The sequence below is a fragment of the Seriola aureovittata genome, chromosome 10 (assembly GCF_021018895.1).
Source record: "Seriola aureovittata isolate HTS-2021-v1 ecotype China chromosome 10, ASM2101889v1, whole genome shotgun sequence".
NCBI classification, from domain to species: domain Eukaryota; kingdom Metazoa; phylum Chordata; class Actinopteri; order Carangiformes; family Carangidae; genus Seriola; species Seriola aureovittata.
Genome location: NC_079373.1, coordinates 17,088,504 through 17,103,309, shown reverse-complemented (window position 1 = coordinate 17,103,309; position 14,806 = coordinate 17,088,504). Strand labels below are relative to the sequence as shown.

The 14,806-nt window shown below is 39.8% G+C and overlaps 1 protein-coding gene across 1 annotated transcript in view; it reads right to left on the bottom strand.

The window, feature by feature from the left end:
* lrrc4ca (leucine rich repeat containing 4C, genome duplicate a) overlaps positions 1-14,030 on the bottom strand; it is a 217,512-nt gene extending 203,482 nt beyond the window's left edge. Inside the window, exon 1 of the mRNA XM_056387207.1 lies at positions 13,035-14,030. The gene's annotated coding sequence lies outside the window, so the exon portion shown is untranslated. The remainder of the gene's footprint in view (positions 1-13,034) is intronic.
* Positions 14,031-14,806: the final 776 nt, after the last annotated feature.

Genomic DNA, 14,806 nt, shown 5'->3' with positions numbered 1-14,806 from the left:
TCAGTGGCTGTCGCTCATGCTCACAGATCAGTGAGAATAAGGCCTGTCACTCGGTGACGGCACAGGAGCTCTAGGGGACAGAGGGCACATTGACACAGGGGCAGGTTTTACTTTTTTTTTTTTTTTTTTCCTGTCATGCCACAGACCAGCAAATACAACCTGAAGTTTTCTGCTCTCTGCATGTGTGCGAAGCCCCAGAATGTAACACTTTTTCCCCAATGTGACCTTCCAAGTTACCATTCTCAAAAAATGAAATTTTATGTTAGAATGGCATGTTGGTGTTACTACAATTTAGGGGTCTGTTTGCAGCCATGTACTGGTTTGTATGTTGCCTAATTTTTTAACATCATAATCTCAAAACATACTGTACAAAAAGAACAACTCTTTTTGACAGCAGGAAAAATATGCATTTGCGCATGATGTAGGCCCACTGAATGTTTCAGCACTGAAGTGGTGCCACATTTTCAATACCAACATCTGTGCCACTTTGTCATATATTGTTCTGAAGTAGTTTCAAAGTACTGTTTATTCAGTTCTTTGAGTTGTAGTCCAAAGGTTTGATAAATGTACAGTATGTGGGTTGATGTATGTATGTACGTATGGAAGGACCAGTGGTTTGATGAACATGGACTATATTTTAGCTCTTGGGTGTAACAGAATTGGGTCATTCCTGTCATGAGAAATGTGCCATATTTCAGATATGTCTGTTCTGTATCTTGAGTTTAGTCTGTCTTCATACTCAAGAGAGCTGGCATGATAAGTTGGCAGTGGCTGCAACCCAGCTCTCCTCAATTTAGGAACAACAGTGCCTCCTAGGGTAACAAATGCCAATGCATAATCTGTGCCTTCCTCACCCCCACCCCCCCTTCTCTGTCTCAATTGCTTTGTTTCTCTTATTTTGGGGCAGCGCCTTCGGGCTTTCTGGGAGAGACATGCTGCAGCTCAGGTTTTGCAAATGTGTAGGGGGCTTTCACACAACTGTTGCTGTACAAAGTCGCACAGAAGTAAAGGCTGTTATAATTTTGAAAGTAAAGAAAAAAAAAAAACATTGAAAGAAGCTTTGAGTAAGAATGGAGTTTTGTGAGACAGGGAGAGAAAAGCAGTCATCAAAGGAAGTAAGAGCTTCTTCTTTTTTACTTTGCCGAGAGTTTGTCTGGCAACATAAGGGAACACAAATGAAGGCCAGCATGGTAATCATTATTAGATAATGAAAGTGTTATATAGTGATGAATGAATATGTTTGCTCTTTTCAAGCAACAGACATAGGATGTCATATACTGTAAATATGTATATATTTATATATATATATATATATATATATATATATACACACATACATACATACATACATACTTGTAAAACTGCCAAATCACAAGTCCCTCTCTAATTCAAGCCTCGAAAACTCTCTCTACTTGAGCAGCTTTCCAGTCTGATGTTGAACTTTCCACTCATTTTCACCCTTCCTGCCAACTTATTTACTGTAAATATCCAGTTCACCAGTTTACATAATTGATGCTACTTCACAAGGAGGTCTTTGTAAGAGCAGCAAACATAGAGTGGATTCTTGATTTGAGTACCACACTGGGTGTTTTGAGTGGGTTGCTTATGAATCTTTAAACTCAGACTGTGAATGCCACCATCCCCACCGCCAAATATTGCAGGTCTGCCTCTTGCCCAGAGAGCATTTTATAGAGCTTAGCAGTTCCTCAAAAGTCCTTTCATTTTCAGACAATATTCTTAGTTGATGTTAGCATTTTTCCAATCTTACTGAGACTGAGCCTGGTTGCTGTCCTGCCTTCACTTCCTTGAATTGTTGAAAGGTTTCCAGGATATCTTATAGCTGACTGAGCCATCTTCCATTGCCTTTCCAAACTCCTCCCTAACCAGGGCTTTAGTTTGGAACCTGCAGAGAAGACAGCTTCCCTCAACGAGTGTCAACAAGCAGTTTTTTTTAGGTTGCCACCTTGGCAAGCACTTACTCTGGCCACAGGATGTTGCAGTTCCATATGTCCTACTCTGGCCAAGGATCTTGTCATGTCTTGCTTCTGAGATTTCTGATCGTGTCTTTTTTTTCTTTTGTACGGTAGCAATTTCTGTCAACAGTTTAAGATAAGATAAGGCAAGATAAGATAAGTTAAAACTTTATTTACCTCGGAAGAAATTCTTGTGCCAGGTTGCTCCAAATTACAGCGGCAAAAACAAGAGTAACAATATAAAGCTAAAAATAAGTTTAATATATTAATATATATGAAAAAAATATATACTTAAGATATAAATATAAAGTGTACTGGGGTGTAAAAACCAGATATTGCGCATTAATGAGAATAAAGATACGGATGTTTAAGTGAGGAGAAAGTGACATTGATATTACTGTTGTCGTTGTTGTTGTTGTTGTAGTTGTAGTTTCAGTCCACCTCCTCCCTTTTCTTCCTGCAGAAGGGGGAGGAGTTATAAAGTCTGATAGCCACAGGTAGGAAAGACTTCCTGTGGCGTTATGTGGAGCTCCTTGGTGGTCTCAGTCTATGACTGAATGTGGGGTGAGAGGCGTTGTCCATGATACTGAGCAGGTTCCTCAGTATCCTCCACTCTGACACCTCCACTAACGACTCCAGTTTACACTCCCAGGACAGAACCAGCTTTCCTGATGAGCTTGTTGAGTCTGTTAGTGTCAGTTGCCTTCAGCCTACTGCCCCAGCACACTACAGCATAAACACTCGCGACCACCGAGTTTTAGAGCATCTGCAGCACTCCACAAACCTGTCCACAACACTCCTGTACTCGGCCTCCTGACCTCTGCTGATACATCCAACAATGGCAGAGTCGTCATAGAACTTCTGCAGGTGGCAGGACGGTGAGCAGAATGTTTTCCATACTATATACTGAAACTGATGACTCACCATTCAAAAGCAGTGAATCTGCCAATTCCAGAGGTGTATGGAGCCTGTATTTTCCTATGCATCAGCAAAACTATACTGAACACAACATTTTCTTTTTTTTCTTTTTTTTAACTTTCCCTATGTTGGACCCAACCCAAGTTTTAACTTCTTCCAAAAAGCAGCAAGGCCAAAATCCTACTGGATACCTCATACTGGATCCAGTGGCATCAAAACAGGTATATGCCAACTTTAAAGATGTTATTCATCAACTGACCATGACACATGGCAATGCATGCCAAGTTCAAATCACAAAAAAAAAAGCTAACATGGTGTGAAGTGCTCTGCACACAGACTTTGAGGGAAAAGGACTCTTATCCAAGTGTGCAAAATGTTCAATGTCCTGAAATAACTGTCTGTTTTGTAAAGACAGTCTCACTTAGAGTCATGTAGAAAGATGAGAAGCAAACTACTCAAGGAGAAAATAGAATTTTTGCAAGGCAAGGGGGTTGTGTTTCTGATGTGTGAAGCATGGCCGTATGAGTAAAGCCTGCAAGGAGAAGCTGTGCTGACAGGTGCGTTTCTTCATGTATCCCCACAGTTTTGCAATGACAAAATAAGATGATGCAGGTGATCAAGTGGGCAGTAATAGTGGTTAGAGGCCATCAGTCACCATTGGTTTGTTCTGTGCTTAAAGTCAAACTTGTAGACTTGCCACGAGGAACAATCACTGCAAGAGCACTAAGTGTTTCTCCATAAAAACATGGAACATCAATCTAAATCTAGATAATGGAAGTTATATGGAACAGTTATATCACTGAACCTTTTGTCAAACTAGTTGCCAAAATATAAGGTTCAATAAGATAAGAACTATTGCACAATAGGTTAGGGTATGGCAAAAGCTCTTGATATGGACTTCGGTTGTGGAAGCACAACCCACACTGCAACCAGAGAGATAAACATTGGGCTGTACCAACACCAGTAGATAATGACAAAATTATCTCAGAATCAATAAATTATTATTTCTTAGATCAACAGAAACCCCAGTAGTGTGTCAAAGTACACCCACTTCTAAAATAATAGGCAGTGCAGTGGTTTGGAACATCAGCACAGTGATAATTAACTTTAAAAATAGGCCTTCAGACTAGTCTAAGAGATGGGAGATGTGAATCCTACTTCCCTAAAATAAAATGGTATAACCATTTTGACTTATATTTGTGGCTGAAGTGGAAAAAAGAAAAGATTGCAGATATAAACAGGTGGTTCCCTTTTTACTTGAATCATGTTAAGCATAAAGGAAGCCTTTTACTATGTTTGATTGTACCAAGTTTTGTTTTGTTTTTTTCCAAGAAAGAGCCTTATCCATCCTCATCAAATGCCAAGAACACACGGAAAACACTTTTAAAATGTGTCAGCAATGCCTATCACCTGCAGGAAAAAAGCTAACAAGCAGAGACCCTCCAGCATTGCTGTTGCGGGGGAGATAAGGCTGGAGCGGAGTGGACAGAGTGTTGTGTTTGAACTTCAGATAGCTATAGTGATGACTTAATTCTCTTTTCTGTCTCAGTCCTGCACTCGCTGACCTTTCTTTCCGACCCCTTTTCTCAGCAACAGTATTTGTCAAAGTCCTGTGTGGTGTGACCTGCTTCCCTGGGTGATAAGATCAAATTCATTCCATTCGTGGCCACTCTTGCTACCTGTATCCTGATGCATGTCTGCACAAGCATCTTCAATAAAGCATAAATATGGTAGTAAAGAAGCATCAACAAATGTGTTACGGTTATATTTGCATTTTCAGGTTTGACTTAATTTTATTAGCTCAATTTGTCTATATGTTCTTTGAGTGTAAGTATTTTCCTTGCTAGGTAGTGTATTGCAGCATTTTATAAAATATTAAAATGAGTTCTACATAGAAATCTGCACAGGATGCATGTGTTTTTGTTTGTGAATGTGTATGTAATGTGCACTGAGGTGTTTCTAGCCCAGGTGTCCCTTGGGTGCCTGCCCTCTATCGTCTTCTCCCGTAAAAACACGCGAGCGCAGGTGAAAGGAGGTGTATGAGGGGCGGGAGGAGAAGGGGAGGGTGATGTAATGCTGCATTATTTATCGGTTCTCATCCATGTCAATGCTTTGTGCCCATTTCCCCGTGACATTTCAAAGGTTGAGGGAAAAAAGCAACAAAACAATGGTAATGGAGAGAAAGACCTTCAGCACGGCACAATAGAGCTGAGAGAAGCGTGACGGATGGAGCAAATGCCTCCATTACCACTTACAATTCCCTCTCTTGCTACCTATCGGCGCAGCCTGATGTGCAGATCACATGTACAAGAGACGGGGAACACAACAGCATACCAGGGCTGCTATATTACATGAGCTCCTCATAATTATATGAGAGATATATTATCTGGGATGTGCCCCCATCCTCCTCATCCCATCTTCACGGGCCTCTCTTTCATCTGTCAAGTCTAATGAACAGATGTTGCTCAGCTGTTGGAGTCAACATGATGGACTGAGTCGCTGGCAGGCACATCCTTCTGCCGGGAAAAAGTGAAAGGGGTCATCTGGACAGTGAACAGCATGCCAGGGTGCCTTGACTCTTCTGTGTTCCTCCCCTTATTTCTTCCTCATCGCTGCGCTCATCTTTGACATTCAGGAGCCTTCCCAGCCTGAGCCCTGCCCCCAGCGCTCTACCACCCACTGTCCTGTCCATCTGAGCGCTTGTCAGCCATTCTGTTCAACTGATCACTTACCTGTAATGTGCCCTTGTCCACAACCTGAGAAGCCAGCTGGTGAAAAGGTCAAAATATTTATAATAAGGTCAACAAGGCTTCTGAGAGGCGAGTAAGGGAGGATGGAGAGGATAAAGCGGTTGGAGGTGATAGTATGAAGGTTACATGAAAAGTCGCTCAATATTTTTGAGACGGAGAAATCATATAGTATAAGTAACTCTTCCAAATCTCCCACTGCTTCACTTACAGTGATGGGTGATACACGCATGTTGATACCCAACCTGACCTGAGGCCAACAGGACCCAGGAACATGAAAGAACAAAGCAAATAAATCACCAGTCAAAAAAATGCCCAAATTGGCAGAATGCAAGTCGATATATGAGAAATACTTTCAATACGTATAATGTGTAGCCTATAATATAAGGGTTGGTTATGGTAAAGCAGCTAAAATAGGATTAGGATTAGGGAAAGACTGTGGTTCCTGTCAACAAAAAGGCAACGTTAATTGCAGGACAGCCCTGTTGGCTTAGGGGTTAAGACGCCAACTATGGAGAGCAGTCACATCAAATCCAGCCAGGGACCTTTGTTCCAACCATCTCTTTTGTTTCCTGTTATCTCTCCATTATTGTTATCTAATGAGAGCATAAAATTCTCCCTAAATAAAAAAAAAAAAACAATAATAAAAAGAAATATTCCAGGTCTGTGAACAGACTCTGGAACTCTGGTCTCCTGTATGAAAACCAGACCTCTTGCTATGAATGATGGCTTTGGATGAAATTGTCAGGTGCAGATTTATCCAGTATAAATGTAATTCCTAGGGATTGTGGGCTGGGTTAAAATGTGGTCATGGTTGAATTTTGCAAATACCAGTAAAATGCGAGAAGTGTGTGATGTTTTCAGTCGACACACCTCACCACATTTATACAGTTTAAGTGCTGCGGAGCCCGTATTAATCTCGTTGCGTCTTTCTAACAGTAATTGAGCTGGTGGATTTTAAACTTAGAGTAGAAGGTGACAGGTCTATCACCCCATCCACCCACCCAACCTCCAATAATCTCCTTGTAACAGGACGGCACCTGCTCCCACTCTGAAGTATCCACCTGCTGTGAAAATTGTTCCTGTACTCATGGAGCAGCCAGCACCACAGCAGCGCACAAGAGTGTCTGCACATTTTCAAACACCTTTTGACATTTGTCAGAAAAGTGTTCCAGACGCACTAAGCCTGGGCTTTTATCAAATCTGTCAAGGGCGCTACAACTGAAGAGAAATTTTTTATTTTTTCAAAATGAGTGATAATAACACACCATACCTATTTAACGCATGAGTTCCTTTTTAGTAGTGGGGTGACAGATAGTGATCGATAGCTGTAACTCTATCCTGTTCTATACTTTTCCTTACTGGACCACCTTACCCAGGTGGCCTTGGCAGACTAACATTTTCCCAGTTCAGTCAACCATACTCAAGCCAATAGGCCAAACATCTTTCTGGTTGTTATATTTCCTGTTTCCTTGTCTTCAGCAGGATTCACTCATGCTCATAGCGCTCTGTGTGCTCAGCCAGTGTAACTGTGTAGCTATAGGTCACGTCTTGTTTGTCATCATTGCTTTCAGCATGACAATGTCCTCAACCATATCTCATTCTGCTGGGGTAACATCCAACAAGTGCTCATTCTTTTCCAATGTAGTTTTGCTACAGCAGTTGCTCCACCAAGGCACATGTTGAGTTCTACCATATATATTTTGGGACAGTTTTTGTTCAGCTGAATTTTGGTAGTAATGTTTTTAACTTGAGCTTATCTTTTGGGTTTAATCTCCCTTCTGATTTTGCACTGTAAAGGCAAGAATAGACTGAGCATTAACGCAGAGCTGGCCTGTATTGTAACTTTTGCTAAGGCTGATTCCAGTAAATGTAAGGCTTTGACGCATTCTTCAGCTTTAGATGTAAAACCTGCAAGGAGACGGGCAGCATTCGCTCAAAGATGAAAGTGAATATTGTCTCAGAAGCTTCTACAGAGTTTTGTTAAAGCATCAAAAGAGATTTAAACACCATGCAGAGGTCGGAAGACAATAATGTACTGTAGTAGGCTTGTTTGATTGCAGCAGAAATATGCTTTAATTACTTCTTTTAACTTTCTTTTTGACCCTACTCTCAAAACATTACCACACTTGTTCTTATTGTGACCTTAGGCCCTTTCAATGGATAATTTAGATATGATATCATTTCCACTGTCAGATCACAAGGGTTTCATTTTTCAGAGAATCCAGTCTGGCTTTATTCCCATTTGATAAATAATACATTGGTTGTCTATTGAAACATTTGGAAGTCCTCACGTGGCCTCTTTGGAGTTGCAGTTGCTCCTCTTAGATTCAAAGAAAGTTTCATTACAAAATGTGCTCTCTGATTAAATGACCTAGCATATTAAAGGAAAGGCAATCAAGCTGAGTGCACATGGAAGAATTCTAAACAAAACACATTTTATGAACAACTGAAGAAACCAGTGCTGAAATTGTTTGTGGGAAGGTATGAAGAAGAACAACCTCAATGCTGCTGACCATTTTACTAATTTTCTGAAAACCTCCTTGGTATGAGCATTGTCCCTGTCAATGTGAGACATTTTCCGGCTTCTCTTAGAATGCAGAAAATATTAATATGAAAATAAAATATGTCCTCCAAACTGTAATTTACATTTACAGTGTTCCTTCGATATTATTGTGAATTTTACAAACTTTCACAATGCATAACAACTCCTCCACTTAATATTTTATCATTTGAAAGAGGTTATTATAACTGAATTGAAACTATGTGTCACATATCCTTCATGTAATCACTTTTGCTACAGGCCTCCCAATAAAGCGTAATGGTTTGGGTGCCAGTCGTCTGACGCAGAGGCGTGAAAATTTTACCATGACAGCGATTTCAGCCACTGCCCTCTGTCTCCCTCAGCTTCTTTCTTTCCTCAGGGTCCACTCCGAAATGAAGAAAATGCACAACCTCTATCTCAGAGAGAGCAGAGAGAACTAGAAAGCCTACACCACAGACCGCAGAGCCCATACATGCTTTGCTCTGCACTGGAAAGTGCATGAGAGGGAATTCCCAATGTAATGGCAGATGTTGCACTGAGGAGCTAACAAAGCTCTCTCTCTCTCTCTCTCTCTCTCTCTCTCTCTCTCTCTCTCTCTCTCTCTCTCTCTCTCTCTCTCTCTCTCTCTCTCTCTCTCTCTCTCTCTCTCTCTCTCTCTCTCTCTCTCTCTCTCTCTCTCTCTCTCTCTCATCACTAGTGACAGATGTGATCCAGAAAAAACAGCCTCACAGACTCTGTGCTGTGGGAAATACGACTGGATCACATCAGACATCAGGAAGCAACAGAGCAACAGGGGTGAGAAGCAGGAGATTTAAATCATGGGAAGTTAAAGTCTAATTTTTGCAACACACAATGTTAAAGGGTCCCTTCATGAAGGGCACTGATTTTTCTCTCTGTTTTAGTGGCACTGTGATGGTTATAGTTGTAGCCCACCAGATTTACATCTGCATAATTATTGGAGATGTTTTTTTTTAGGACCTCAAATTATTCTTGAACCTTTTTTTCTTATTTAGTGTTCAATGATAAAACGGTTTCAACCTGATATGTATTAATATAATTTTTTTTAATTATTCCAGTCTTGTTTAAGACACATACTAATAATAAAGCATACTGACTGGCACCCTATGCTCTTTATACTTATTTTCCTTTAATGATATTAATATTGTGTTGTGTCACTGCTTATTTAAAACCAAAAGTCCCTCTCTCATGAAAAAGCTTTGATTCTTTGACAGATATATTCAGGTAGTTTGGCTATGACGAGGCAAAAAGGTAGTTCTACACGTGTTGACTGACCGTTACTTTGTCGCAATTACGGTGCAACGGTTTTGCTCATGTAGAGACTCATCATGATGTAATTGAGTGGTATAGGTCAAAGAATACTTCCTCATCGCATTCACTGTGTAGCAGTATCTTGTTGTGTGTTTGTTACTTTTGCATATTTATATCTTAATCACAGCCAAATGCATAAAAAAAAATAAAAAAATGTCCGAGATGAGTGTTGAAAGACTGACAGGCTCCATAACTTGTAGGGTTATCAGACTGACTGATAAGGCCTTTCAATTTCCTCAGGACTTTCATTGGCCTCTGTAGGAAGTCCAAACGATGAGAGGTGTGTAGGGGGAGTCCATGTTGTCCCTTATTCCCAATTCAATATGAAATGCAATTGCTTTGTCTCACATTTTACTCCCAATCTGCCACACTCGACCACCTTACTCATCTAATATCATTCCTGAGCAAAGAGCTCCCCTGATATGGAGAAAGAGAGATTGAAGATAAGGGGACGAAGAAGCAGCACTTTGTTGTAAAAGGATAAATAAAATAGATGTGGCCACATATACAGTAAGGTCTCTTTAAAAGATTGTATAGGCCAATACTTCTAATTTTTATTAATACCTATACAAATCCCTGTTTTAATCAGACAGTTCAGTACAAATCATTATATTCATATCATTGCAACTATATCTGTTTGTACACAAGAGACTCTGTGAGAACCATTGCTCTAATAGCCTGGGCTCTGCCTAATTTTCTTTGACACATATTCTGTAACCTAATTAAGAATTTCAACTACAGACAAATCTGTATTGTCTGTGGATGTACACACCGGGGTACTGGGGTAACACCTCACTTGTAAGCTATTGTATAATACTAATGTATGTAAAGGATTTCACTTTTGCCAAGAAATCTGTGCAGCAGATCCTGTAGAACTAGATATATGTCAACAAGATAGTCATCAAATGTCATAATGGTCTACAAAAGGTTAACTTTTCAACAAAAAGTTGCCAGCTGGAAATCTCTTCTGGGTTGTGTTATTAGCAGCTGATCCAATTACAAACAGATTGTGGAAAAAAAGAAAGTAGAGCCTAAAGCCTTCACTTGATAAAATCGGTTATACTTTCCTAAATCATTTTTAGATCTTTCATCATTGATCCCAGCCTCAGCAGCTTTCTGACAACAGACCAACTGTGGACCAGTGCTACCCTGCAAATCTCTTACAGTGTTGTTTTTCCCCATAGCCTTAGTTTCAGACTAGTGCTTTGAGACTGAACAACTTCCACATTCACACAAACTACCATCAGGGAGGGGGCTACTGACCACGATTAACTGAACATCAGTTTTTCCACAGTCAACGTAAATCTGCTCTACCACCACAGTAGAGGCGGCGGGGTTGAGAGCATAACATAAATTAGCTGGATTCTTCTATAAGAAATCAGGAAACACTTGTTAGTGGTCATCAATTCATTGTTGGGATCGGCTCTTTTCATGGGATCTTTTGCAAGTGAGAAAAAAATAGACAAGTCCAAGATAAGATAATAATTTGTCTGCATGTGGGGAAAATAAACTGAGACCAGGTGGCTATGATGAACTGCGCACTGAAAACGTAATTAATATATACGTAACACGTTTGGATGAACATCAATTCTCAATTCAGTTTCCCAATTGACTGAACAGCACAGCACAACATACTTGGCTGTACTATTCAGTTTCAAAATTTCACATTCCTGTTTTTCATCACAGCATGCCACATGGCCACATGATCACTCATAACCAACTAGTGTAGCTCACAAAAAGTTTTTCATTAAAAGGGAACCCTCACAGGAATATCTTTATGGAATGAGAAGATTGAGCTAACCACTAGTTCACATAGAATATTCATGGACTATCATATCAACAAAGAGAGACTGGCTGCTGTGTAATTTTACAAAAGGAAAGAGAACCAATAAAAGAGGTCATGACTAAAATGTGAGCCTTAGTCTTGGTGCATCAGACTTTAAAGTGTTGTTGGTTGGAAGCTTGATCATCTCAGCAAAAAATACAGAGGTGTCCCTAATAATCTGCTAATATATATATATGGTTCTCTGTACAATCTAATATAGTAAATTGCAACAACACCACAAACTTTGGCTTCAGTGGTCTTAATAAATATCTAATATAGTAAGCTCCACAGAGGTCATATGATATACTAATGTATCTGTGCAGACACATAGACCATTCTCTTCCCACATGCTGCCCAAGTTTGAGCAGTGCTCTGGAAGGTCACTCCCCTGATAAGGATTTTGCGCCCGCTAATTTGGGATGACAGCCCATGTCATTGAGAATGTTTTTTCTAGGACCTGATTATCATCAGAGCTGCCCATGCAAATGACAGGGGGGACCTTAAGGGATATCATTTTCTATTAAAATATGTAAGAGTCTAATTACAGATAAATGTCACATTAGCTGTGTGAGATATAGAGACCTGGAGTGAATAGGTGGTTGAGGAAAGGGGTGGAAGGGACCAAATGCGCCCATAGAGTGATGCGTGAAAAGAGGAAGGGATCATCAGTGGATCTAATAACACTGTCCAACATCATTAACACACTTCAGTTGGTTGTTTTATAGGTAACATATGAGAATATGAATGCAGAGTAAGAGTAGCAAGTTTATATGATGTGCAAGAATAATATTAGATTATTGAAAAAAGACTTGGCATCAATACTGTTTTAATCTCAACACTGTAGGTGAAGACATTCTATATGTTGGCTTGTCAGTAGATACAATCAAATAATCAATTATGTATGGTTACGTTTACGTAATGTTCAGCATTATACCCAGAGTGCGAATTATACAATGATTAGGGGAGGTTAACTTTTTTTCCAGTACAGCGCAGGCGCGTGCTTCAGTGAACTGAGGTCTTACAATGCTTACAGTACCATGCTTGTTTAACTTATTGTCAATACAGTCTGTAAATGATGATGATGAATCAAATCCATAACACCAGCTCATAAAGCATGTATCACACAACAACTTTTGTAAATGGGGCTCACCAACAAAGCATTCAAGAGCAAAACTGCCGGCACATCAGACCCACACACAAACAACAACAGCAGACCATCATTTCCAATCAAATACGGACTCACACAATGCTGTAGCAAAACCAAAAACACTATCAACCCAACAAAAAGGTGGGCAGATGTGTTATCACCATAAAGCATCTATGCTGTCGCCTGATTAATATTAAAGGCATAGACCACAATACTTTAAACATTCCACATCCTCTCACCCAACATTCCATATAGGGTCCTTTACTGCTCCCAATACCAAAATGAATGGAAAAGATAGGACTCAGTCTGTTGGCTCAAAGCCTAAGCTGGAGTAAATTCTATCTTCTCCATTAATTCAGAAATGAGACACATATGAATTCTATGCAAAAGGTCCTGTAGAGTATTAATTAATTTTTTTCTATTTGACTATTTTCAGGGGGGGGGGCAGACAAATTTAGATTGTTGTGTGGTCTATTCCTTTAAGGAGTAGCAAGGGTAATGTTTCAGTCTTTAAAGTAGCATAATGCAAATTCTATCAAATCAGTCTTACCTTAGAAAATTGACCACAGAGATTTGGGTTGAACCCTCCTGGGCTTTCTTCCCGGTCTCCCATGATGTTGACAAACGATGTCCAGCTTTCGCCCATGACATCCCAAATGGATTAGGGTCAAAGATCTCCAAAGTTGGTCCATTGATGTCCACAAAAAGAAAAGAAAGGACAGAATCTTTGCACAGAGCCTGTTGTGAGATTTGCTGTTCGTGTCATTAACTGCTGAAAATACCATCTCAAAAACAGGGTCACCAGATAAATCTGAGGGGTAACCAGATGATTAATCAGAGAGGAAAGAAGATCTGTTTTCAGTTTTTAGACTTGTACTCTATAATCCTTGATTTTTGGTGAGATAGTTGATCATTTCAACATGGAAATGAGAATGAAACCATATGAGAAGTTTAGAGGGAAAAATCACTATTTGGTGGACTGTTAACAACTCAGGCATCTGAAATGTGACCCCGATTAAACACTGTTTTTGTAAGATGTAAAAAGGCATAAAAGTTGAAATTAACTTAATTACTTTCCACCACTGCTAATACAAAGCTTTCATCACACATGTATTTTAATAATTAAAATTTAATAATAATAATAATAATTTGTTCAATTACCAAACCAGATAAAACTCCTGAATTCCTGAGTGACATCAAAGTGGGTGTTTCTTTAAACACATAATACCAAAAATATAAAAGACTAACTAAGCCACCACAGCCACACAAAAGACTATCAAAACGAAAAATAAACTCTATATTGATGTCAAAACTTATCTCTACAACAATTAATCCCCTACTGTCTCCCTGCTCATGACTGAGTACCAGTGTTTGTCAAAATTAGATATTGCTAATGACATGACAAGCTAACACTTGAATTGAATGGGCACTATCAGCTATCTAACATTAGTTAGCAAAACTGTAACTTGAGGCAAAAGTTAGAAACAAGGAAACGTCAGCGTTCATCCGTAGATACAGTCAGACAGTAAAGTGTATTAAACCAACTGAATAGTTTGCTACTGAAACTTACATTTACCATCACTGTCGCACGAGGGCACAGACGCAACGCCAGCCACTGACGCGAGTAAGAAAAGTAAACAAGAGTCAAGGAAATGGTATGACCCACTTTAGGGGTGTCTCAAATCGTATCACAAGACTCTTCCAATCATGAATATGAGAAATGTATTGTAATAGTTATAATTACAGGTAAGCCTTGTTGCACGTTGCAACCCCCCCGGACTGTTGTTTTTTTTGTTTGTTTTTTGGGGTGGGGGGGGTCCATGTTTTACCCCCCAATCCCCCAGTAATTCGAATCCTGATTATGATTATACCTGACAAATGACATTTGACATTTCAGCGTGGAGCTAGTGCAATCAGAGCATGGAATTGCATCTAAATTGTATTTCACGGAAAGGCTCAGTGTCCATTTTTATTTGTGATTCAACAAGTACAAGCATATTGACTTGGAAAAAACTGGAACATGGCTCTGAATAATCCACCACTGAAAAAGGCTATGTATAGCTCCTATGATCAGTTCACAGATGACCCTGGCATTGTGAATTTCTGTCCGAGCCTGGGCTCTGTGCTTTAGCAACGAAGAGAATCTCTTCTCTTGTTAATGTTCCTTTCTTGTCCTGAATTAGGCCTCTCAGACAGCATTTAGATTATACCATCCCCAAAATCCAACCCCCAAATGGTAACGTTAAGTTAGATTAGAGGTGGTTAAGCTGCTGTGAAACCTGAAAGTAGCAGGGCAAAATATACTCCCTGGAGGAAAAACAA